The sequence below is a fragment of the Rousettus aegyptiacus genome, unplaced genomic scaffold, assembly GCF_014176215.1.
Source record: "Rousettus aegyptiacus isolate mRouAeg1 unplaced genomic scaffold, mRouAeg1.p scaffold_m13_p_4, whole genome shotgun sequence".
In the NCBI taxonomy this organism is placed as follows: Eukaryota; Metazoa; Chordata; class Mammalia; order Chiroptera; family Pteropodidae; genus Rousettus; species Rousettus aegyptiacus.
In genome coordinates this window covers 143004128-143014852 of record NW_023416307.1, presented here as the reverse complement: position 1 = coordinate 143014852, position 10725 = coordinate 143004128, and positions in this window count along the sequence as shown.

Below are 10725 nucleotides of genomic sequence, written 5' to 3'. Positions count from 1 at the left end.
TCTTTCTAATAGTTTGTCATTCATTCATGTATTAAAAATGCAAACTATTCCAGAACATTAATTTTTTATCCTGCTACTTTACTAAATTCGTTGATCAGTTCTAGAAGTTTTTTTTTTTTTGTAGAATCTTTAGGGTTCTCTCACTATAGTATCATGCCATCTTCAAAGAACAGTTTTACTTCTTCCCTTCCAATCTGGATGCCATTTTTTTCTTATTTGATTGCCATGGCTAGGACTTCCAATACTATGTTGAATAAAAGTGGTGAATGTGAACATTCTTGTATTGTTCCCAACCTAGGGGAAACGCTTTAGCTTTTTGTCATTGAATATGATGTTAGCTGTGGTTTTGTCATATATGTTTTTTATTATGTTGACATATGTTTCCTCTATTCCCACTTTTCTGAGAGTTTTTATTGTAAATGGATATTGGATTTTGTAAAATGTTTTTTCTGGAGCTATTGATAACATCATATGATTTTTATCCTTTACTTTGTTTATGTAGTAGTATATCACTTTAATCATTTGTGGATATTGAAACAACCATGCATTCTGGGAAGAAATCCCACTTGAAGGTGTATGACCTTTTTAATGTATTGTTGAATTTAGTTTGCTAGTATTTTGTTGAGAAATTTGGCATCTATGTTCATCAGGGATATTGGGCTATAATTTTCTTTCTTTCTTTTTCTTTTCTTTTTTCTTTTTGTATGCCTTTGTTTGGCTTTGGTCTCAGGGTAACACTGGTTTTGTTTAATGAAACTAGGAACCTTCCCTCCTCTTCTGTGTTGTCCAATTTGTTGGCATATTTTTGTTCATAGTATTTTCTTATATTCCTTTGTATTTCTGTTTTGTCAGTTATTGCTTCTCTTTCATTTCTGATTTTATTTATTTGGATTTTCTCTCTTCTATCCTTGATGAATCTGGTAAAAGGTTCATTGATATTGTTTATTTTATTAAAGAACCAGCTCTTGGCTTCATTGATCTTTTGTATTTTTTTTTTAGATTCTATTTCATTTATTTCCACCCTAATCTTTATTATCTTTTCCTTTTACTCACTTTGGTCTCTGCTGTTCTTCATCTAGTACTTTTAGGTATAAGGTTAGATTGTTTATTTGAGATTTTTGTTTGTTTGTTTCTTGAGGTAGGCCTGTATGGCTGTGAATATCCTTCTTAGAACTGTTTTGGCTGTCCCATGGATTTCGGGTCCTTGTGTTTTTATTTTTATTTATCTCAAGGTATCTTTTGATTTCTTCTTTGATCTTATTGTTAACCCATTCATTATTTAGTAGTATCTTATTTAGCATTCATGTGTTTGTGTACTTTTCAGTTTTCTTCTTGTAATTGATTTCTAGTGTCATACCATTATAATTGAAGAACATACTTGATGTGATTTAAAACATTCTTGAATTTATTGAAACTTGTTCTGTGGCCTAAAGTGGTCTATCCTGAAAAATGTTCCATATGCACTTGAAAAGATTGTATATTCTGCTGCTTTTGGATGAAATGTTCTAAAAATATGAATTAAATACATTTGGACTTGTGTTTCATTTAAGACCACTGTTTCTTTGTTGATTTTCTGTCTGGACGATCTACCCATTGATGTCAATGAGGTGCTAAAATCCCTATTATGACTGCATTACTTTCGATCTCTCCTTTCATATCTGACAATTTTTCCTTTGTATATTTAGGTACTCCCTAAATATTGGGTGCATAAATATTTACAAGGATTATATCCTCTCATTGAATTGACCCTTTATCATTATGAAGTGACCTTTGTCTCTTGTTATAGCCTTTATTTTAAAGTATATTTTGTCTGACATAAGTATTGCTACCTCAGCTATTTTTTTTCATTCCTTTACTTTCAGTCTGTGTGTGTCTATCGAAAGTGGCTCTGTTGTAGGTAGCATAAGTATGAGTCATGTTCTCTTAACCATTCAGCCCCACTATGTCTTATGATTGAAGCATTTAATCCATTTACATTTAAAGTAATTAATGACAGGTTTATAGTTATTGCTACTTTATTGTTTTCTGATTGTTTTTGTAGTTCTGTGTTTCTTTCTCATTCTCTTTCTCTCTTCTCTATGTTGATGGTTTTCTGTAGTGTTGTGTTTGTATGCCTTGCTCTTTACTGCTTGTATAATCTCATAGATTTTTGATTTTTGCCTACTATGTGCTTCATATATAACAAGCTATGTTTATAGCAGTTTATAAACATTCTTTTTGATGTTCTGAGTATGTTGACGGTCTCTTAAGTTCAAATACATTCTAAAACCACTATTGTTTTCCCTTTTTGCCTTCATATTTATGTTTTTGATATTATTTTTAGTTGTCTGTGTATGTGTGTGTACTTATTCCTTAATTTACTATTGTGCTTACAAGACCTTTTTACTTTACATTTTAACCTTTGTACTAACGTTGTAGTTGATCGATCCACTGCTTTTATTATGCATTTGCCTTTGTCACTGAGAATATTTATTCTTTGTGATATTTTATTATTCATATTTTTAATTTTTTTCTTCTTAAAAAAGTTTTGTGGTGATTAACTACATTAGCTTCTTGCTGTCTGGTAAGCTCTTTACCTCTCTTTTGACCCTAAATGATAGCCTTGGTGGGTAGAGTAATCTTGGTTGCAGGTTCTTGCTTTTCATCACTTTGAATATTTTGTGCTAATCTCTACTATCCTAAAAAGCTTCTATTGAGAAATTAACTCACAGTCTTATGGGAGATGCCTTACAGGTAAAAAAACACTGCTTTTCTCTTGCTTTGAAGTTGCTCTTTGTCTTTAATCTTTGACATTTTAATTATGATGCGTCTTGGTGGGGGCCTCTTTGGGCTCATCTTGTTTGGAACTCTGCACTTCTTGGACTTGTATATCTGTTTCCTTTGCCAGGTTAGGGAAGTTTTCCATCGTTATTTCTACAAATAGTCTTTCAATTCATAGCTCCCTCTCATCTCCTTCTGGTACTCTTGTGATGCAAATGTTGTTACACTCAATGTTATCCCAGATGTAGCTTAACCTATTCTCATTTTTCAAAATCTTTTTTGTTTTTGATGTTCTGAGTGTCTTTTTCACTACCTGTATTCCAAATCACTGATTTGATTCTCTGCTTCCTCTAACCTGCTATTGATTTTATCTAATGTATCCTTCATTTTATTTACTTTAGTCTTGATTTCTGACTGGATCTTTTTTATTGTTTTTATCTCTTTCTGTAATTTCTCTCTGAGTTCATCTATTGTTCCCTTAAGTTCATTGAACATCCATTTAACCAGTTTTTAAACTCTGTATCTGATAAGTCATTTGCCTCCCTTTAGTTCTTTTCCTAAAGTTTTATTATGTTCTTTCATTTGGGACAAATGAAAACAGCTGCTGCTTGTTTGGGATTTGTTGTCCTTTGAGAAATTTTAGAAAAGTTCACAGCATCAGCAGAGGCTGGCTGCTTGTGCGGAACAGTTGCCGAAAGAGATTCTGGCTGGGCACATGAGTTGGACAGGGCAGGGTCTCAGGGAATCACCAGGTTGAGATGAGCTGTGTTAGGCAGGAAACTCACATTTGGAACCCACCTGCACCTGCCTGCTGTGTGTGGGGAGGACTCAACATTGGATAAATGGTGCCTGCCAGGATTTCCACCTGTGCCTGCTGGCTATGTGGCTCTACAAAAGAATAATAGTTCCTGCCCACACTTTATTTCCAGTGAGAGCTGTCCCTCCAGCCCTTGCCCTGAAGCGAGACAATTCAATTCTTCCCGGTATGTCCCTAGGGCTTAGAGCAAGAGTTTGTGAATGAGTGAGTCTGTGCCAGTATGTCCCTGGAGTTTCTCTGACCCTTTGTTGAAGTTTAGAACAAAAGCTTGTGAGTGAGAGAGTGAGACTGTGCTCAGTCCCTTTAAGAGAACACCTGGGTCTACAGTAGCCCTCCATCTCACCGAGCCAGAGATTTTCACAGTCAGATGTTGTGGGGACTCCTCTTCCCAGCACTAGTGCTCCCTGATGGGGATCCCAGTGTGGGTCTGGAATCCCCTAACTTTTCAGGGGTACCTCAGCATCTAAGATATTTCTCCCAGTTCTTAACGGCCACATGTGGGTGTGGGACCAGACCTTTTCACATCTCCACTCCTTCTACTAGTCTCAAAGTAGCTTTTTCTTTATGTACTTTGTTATAGGAGTTCTGTTTAGCTAGTCTTAAGGTAGTCCTCAAGAGTGGTTGCTCTATAATTTGTTTGTAATTTTTATATGGTTATGGAGAGGCAAACACAAAGTTTACCTACTCCGCCATCTTGACTGGAGGACAGTCAAGTTGAAGTTTATTTTAAGTTAGCAGATTATATAAGATAAATTTACTTTTGTAATAACATAATTGAATACCAGAAAATGAAATAGCTAAAAAATGTCAAAAGTGTTAGAGGAGAAAACTATCTCTGGAATTTTAAGTATAAGTCATTTGTTATAGCAGGGTCTAGAGTAGAGAGTTGGGTAGAGTGAGCCCCAATGGCAGTTGGAGAAATTACCACTTAGAAGAACCAAAAGTCTTTAGTTTTTGTATGTTCCTAATTAACTTTGGAGTACAATGTCTCATCCAACAAATTTTGTTTAATGTTTTGAAGTAAATAAGCAACATAATCGAAGATTCTATTTTATATCAGATATGTAGAGAGCTAGAAAGCTCCCATACTTAAAACACTGAAAATATTAGACAGGCCGCAAATTTATGACTTTAAAAAAATCCATCAAAAAAGTGATCACAAAACAGTCCACTAAAGTAAAATCTTGGAGGAGAGATGCCTACTGGAAAAAATAGGACTGGGTGAGAACATTGCTTGCTTGGAGCAGACTCTCTGAATGTCATATATACTAGTTTTTCCTGGGGCTGCTGTAACAAAGTACCATAAACTCAGTGGTTGAAAACAATAAAAATTTATTTTCTCATGGTTTTGGAGGGTACAAGTCTGAAATCAAAGTGTCTGCAGAGCCATACTCTTCTGAGATTCTACAGAAGAATCTGATTCATATCTCTCTCCTAGCTTCTGCTGGTTTATGGCAGTTCTTGGGATCTTTTGGCTTGTGGCTTCATCTCTCCAATTACTGCTACTGCCCTCACACCACTGTCTTCCCTCTGCATGTGTCTCTGTATCAAAATGTCCTTCTTATACAGACACCAGTCATATTGGATTTAGCATCTACCCTAATTCAAGATGACCTCATCTTAACTTGATTATATCACAGATCTTATTTCTAAATAAGGTCATATTCACAAGTTCTGGAGGTGAAAATTTGGACATCTCTCTTTAGGGGGGTGAGGTACATATAATTACATATATCACATAAGCCTGATAATAAAATTCTGTTAAACATTCTAAAGAACACATGTGGCAACATGATGGGCCTGGATATAACCAGTGCTTCCTCCATCCTTTCCAAATCAGCTTGTAACAGCTGGGCTGGCATCACTGGAGGATTGCTTCCCATCTCTACATCCCAAACTACTATCAGGAAGCCTGCTCTCGAGTACTATGCTATGGTCTCAATTCTCCCAGTAATACTAAAATCCAGAACCTTGTCAATAAGTTGGTGGACCAAAGTATCCCTCAGCCTCCTGTGTCTCTTATAAGTAAGCTCCTACTAGTATCCTCCTGAATGAATGAGGTAAATGCACAAAGAGCATGAGGATAAGATTTCCCAGTTTTGTAAATGCAGGGGACAGTTCAGGTATCCCAAGAAATTGGAAAAGAGTTTAAAATAAAGTAACAAATATCAATGTTAAAGTTTCAGGTGACCCTCTACCCCAGGGGTCCCCAACCCCCAGTATTGGTCTGTGGCTTGCTAGGAACCAGGCCATACAGCAGGTGGTGAGCAAAAGCTGGTGAGTGAGCAATGCTTCATCAGTATTTGCAGCCACTCCCCAGAGCTAGCATCACCACCTCAGCTCTACCACAAATCATCAGCCGTTAGATTCTCATAGGAGCGCCGATCTCTGGTGCCAAAAAGGTTGGGGACCGCTGATCTACACAATCAATGAGTTCTGTTTTCCGCTTTAAATGTAATTACATAATCTCCTTTCCTGTTTATGAGCTCCTCATTTTACAAAACCAATTCTGATACTAAACATCAGTATGTTTCAACCACTAGTTAGAGCCCTTAATGCTTGGGTAAGACATTGCTTTGGAGATAACCTCTCTATTGTCTCTTGTGACTTTGTCAAAAGGGACCAGTCCATGATATTAGAATTTTAGCAATTGTCCCACTTAGGCCTGGAAAAGGTGAGAACTGCTTAGTGTCCTACCTTCTGAGACTCTCTAGAAGATTTGGGGCAAAGAAAGTAACTGGAGACGTTATGCTCTCCTTCCTTGCCTCTTACATCCTTGAAACAAGTACCTAATCAAAAACACAGCCTGATTGTGTTTGGATCACCCTATAAATCTAAAACTAACTTTTGCCATGGTCTAAAAAAACTTTTAAGCAACAATCTCCATAAAAATATTTTGAGAGGAGCAGGGAAGACTTCTTTTTCAAACCTGTCTGGGCTTTTCCTCACAGCCTCTGAACCTGGGAAGAGTACCTGGGATTCTTTCTTGCCATGGGGTGAAGATAGCAACCTTAACAAGGCAGGTAGGGAAAGGAGTGTGGAGCAGTCTGAGATAGCCACCATTTCCAGACCCCCTGCGTCAGTGGTGAAGGAAGAGCTGTCATTGTTGATTAGGGCTACATATGGGAGTGTCGCTTTTCAACTTTCTTTAAAACAATAGACCTCACAGAGTCTATTCTTGTTTTACATAACAACCCCAGTTGTTTCAGAGGCTAGGATTTGGCTCTGTTGTGGGGGAAGAGGGTAGAAGGTTATAGTTAGGAAGCTTGAAGAGCTGTGGGGGAAGGTGAACCGTACTGAGGCCTGGGGCTGACTCCACTTTGTCTTGCCTGTTGGTGTGTTCAGTTCAGCTCAGGGCATGGGTCTCTGAGGGGGTTGGGCTTGCTGTCTTGCAAAGCGTGGAGCTCTGCCATGGACAAAATGATGCTCACAGTATGACTCTTTTCTACTCCTATGCTGTTTGAAGTGATGAAGACTCAGCTATGTTACAAATAAATCTTTTGCTGTTGTAAAACAAAAAACAAAATAGCCCAGACCTTAATCTGTAAGGGGAAGAACCAAACAAAAATTGTTGACTTCGAGGATTGTTGGAAAGGCTTCGCAGCTAGGAAAGGGGGCCAGAGAGAGGCAGGGATCCACGCTAGGGCCAGCACCGCATCACGAAGGAGGAGCAAGAATACTGGTGAAAGCCACATCCTGAGATCCAGACTCAGGCTTAATCAAAACCTCTGAAAACTTCTCTTGCAAAATATTTAAAGCACAATGCACATTCGTGGGGTCGCCAAAAACAGTAGTGTTATGCTAAATCCCCAAAGGCTGTGATTTCTTCTTCTAGGACCACAGTGGTCAAAGAATGTTGTGTTTAGGAATCCCACCACCCCAAATGCTATATAAACTCCAAAATATATACTTGGAAATATTGTAAAGAGACCTGGTTGATCTCCACTGGCATGAAAGTTTCAGAGGCAGAAAGGAAGAAAGGAGGTAAGAGCAAAATCCCCACTGTAAAGAAAGCCCCAAGCAATTTAAAGTTGCAATCAGAAGCCAAAGGAGTTGCCCCTTCTGTTGGTGGGCATGGGTTTAATATATTCCATATGCCGTGCTTTTGTGTTAACAATAATGTATTGGCAACTTCTGGTTCTGGGTGGTCTCCCAGTGAAGTCTGACATCTGCTGCCCTGTCACCCGGTGTCTGAAGAAGCAGACAAGGAGTGATGTGCTACCAAACCTTCAATGGAGCCTTAGAACCAGCCTTTCCTGGCAACTTGGCTATTGCTTTATGAATGCGCCTTGGCTCCCTCAAGGCATTTCATTTAGGAACTTTGCTGTGTTTCTTAGCTATGAAGGTCATTAAGCATTGAAAGGGGCTGCAGAAAGAATCCTTGCAATCTCTGAATCTGAAGGTATTTAAAACCGGGATGATCCAGCCATGTGTTTAGAACAATGGATATCTTGGGGTTTCAAACACCAGCAAAATTGTTGGTCCTCTCTTTATGTATAACACTCGCATTCTTGTAAAAGCCAAGAGAACCCACATTTATATAAAGTAAGAATTAAACAAAATCATTCCAGGTTATTAGAGTTCAAAATAGAGGGTGGTGGCGTTTGTAAGATGACTAGAAGGGAATGTGAGAGGATGGTATATTTTGAGGTCCTGGTATTCTGTTTCTTGGTTTTGCCTGTTTATTCATTTTGTAAAAATTATTGTGTTGATCATTTATGATATATACATATTTTCTTATGACGTTATTACGTTTCAGCGAAAAGTAAAAAACAAAAAAACAAACATAAAACAAGTCAACCACGAGACAATAGAGTGGGAGAGAAGAGAGGATCATGGCGGCAGGCCAAAAAGCAGAGCTACATGTGTTCTTTACAACTACTATTTCATGCTCATTAGACTTGTTCAGATCCTTTCAAGGCCAGATCTCACTCACGTTGTTCTAGTAGCAATTACTTGTCTTGGAAATACTTATGGATACAACTTGCTCAGTGGTTTGACTATTTTTATCTCATCTACTTCTTGGGGTAATCATACCTGGTGGACTTTAGGTCTGCAGAAGATCCTACCCCCAGTTCTTCAATTCTGTTTGCCGCTCACATGTATACTAGTCGCATCTAATGGCTAAGGCCTGCCCCCTCCAAGCCCCCGTTAGTAGCTGCCTTTAGAGTATATTCCACTACACTGGAGGCTCCAAGAAGGCAGAGGGTGTTTGCTGATGGGATGATTTTAAAGGATTATCTTCTGACATTGTGGGGGCACTTAGCTCAACTACCAGCTCAGTTTCTGTGTTCTCTTGTTCTTGTGGCCTTGGGAACAAATGGTTTTAAGGCTGGCATTTGCGTCCTCCAAAATCTGGGCAACATCTGTTACCTTGGCTCTGTTGTCTTCTTGCCTCCTTTCATGTTCTCAGATACTCATCTCGCCTTTAATGTTCAGGAGTTATTTCCACAAAAATATCTTGTGCTTTAAAGGGGAACATGAGAACTGAAAAGTTAAAATTACGTATAGCATTTGGTTGCCTTAACGATTATTAGAAGATTTATGAATGACATATGTATTGCCTATTTTATCTTGATAATCACTCTGAGAAATAAAAAGTATGCATTTTCAAAGATGAAGGAGCTAAAGTTTAGAAAGAGAAAAGACTATTTTTTCAGGTAGTATACCTAAAATAAAACTCCAAGATCTTTTCACTGTTTGTTCAGTACTTTTCCCAATATTATATGATCTAAGAATAAAATTATAATGGTGAAATGTCAGATAACAGAAAAGTTATTTTGGACAAGAAATGTATCTCTTCAAGTCATATTAGTGGATCTAGCACTAAATAAGAAGATCTTTAGCTTCTCATACAGTTCATCTAAAACTTGCACCCTAAAAACTTGACTTAGCCATGTAACTTTTAAAGCCCCTCCTCCTTCATGTTTAAAAATATAGGGGAGTAGGGGGGAGGGTGAAGTGGGTAAAGGGAATCAAATATATGGTAGCTGAAAGAAACTGGACTTTGGGTGGTAAACACACAATAGAATATACAAATATCAAATGATAATGTATACCTGAAAATTATTTAATTATATAAACCAATGTTACCCCAATAAACTTAAAACAAACAAACAAACAACTATATCATTCCATGGAGTCATTCAGACTCAAAGTATGTCTCCTGTTAGTAGACATTAATAAACATCTCATTTTAATGCAAAAAAATAAAAAATTAAAAAATTAAATATAGCCAGCACTTACCTTGCAAGATTTTGAAAAGACCAGTGGTAATAAATAATAACTGTTACTAAAGTTATGACCAGCTCAGAAGAGCAGATTCCACTCTCCTTACTGTCAAAATAATTAAATGTTCCAGAAGATTTGGAAAAAAGGTAACTGAAATATCTAGTCTTCCTGCTATGGAAAAGGCAGCAGCAAAGGGAGCTGGGAAATCGTCCATGTGTGTGGATGAGCAAAGACATGACTGCATTCAGACCAGGCAGTTTCCCCAGCTACTTGGCATCAAGCCACAGAAGAGTTAAACATATTGTTCACCAAGTTCCCTGATCTTATTTCATGCTACAATGTTGTCACAAACTGGTGCCTACTGAAATAGAATACTCTTGTAAACAAGAACCATGCCTACTCTATCTTTGTATCATTAAAATATTTATGGAGTATCCACGTGCTAGACACTGTTAAATCAATGAGTCAATGAAAAGTTATGCCTATCCATTTGGTAGATAGGTTCTTTCCTTCCAGAACAAATCACAGAGATGATTGAAACAGCAAGTTATTTTCTGGGATGGAAAATATGAATTGTGTTGGGTTTCTGTGACCAAGGTGATTAAAATGACATCTAATTCCCTCGTCTACAGAAACCACATAATCTCAGGCCAAGTGAGGTGAACTTTTGAAAAAAAAAAAATTTTTTTTTTTTTTTAAAGAAATGCCTCCCACAGTGGCATTTCCCAAAGATATTGCAGAAGATAAAACCTTAGAGCCTAGGATTAAAATTTTAGATATGTTTTTTAAAGCACAGTCCCTCCTAGATGCAGTCATTTGCTCACCTTTTCAACTCTCATCTGGAAAATGGGGACAATGACAGTACCTACTCAGAGCTCTTGGGAGGATTGTGTGAATTCAAAGGTGGCAGGCACTTG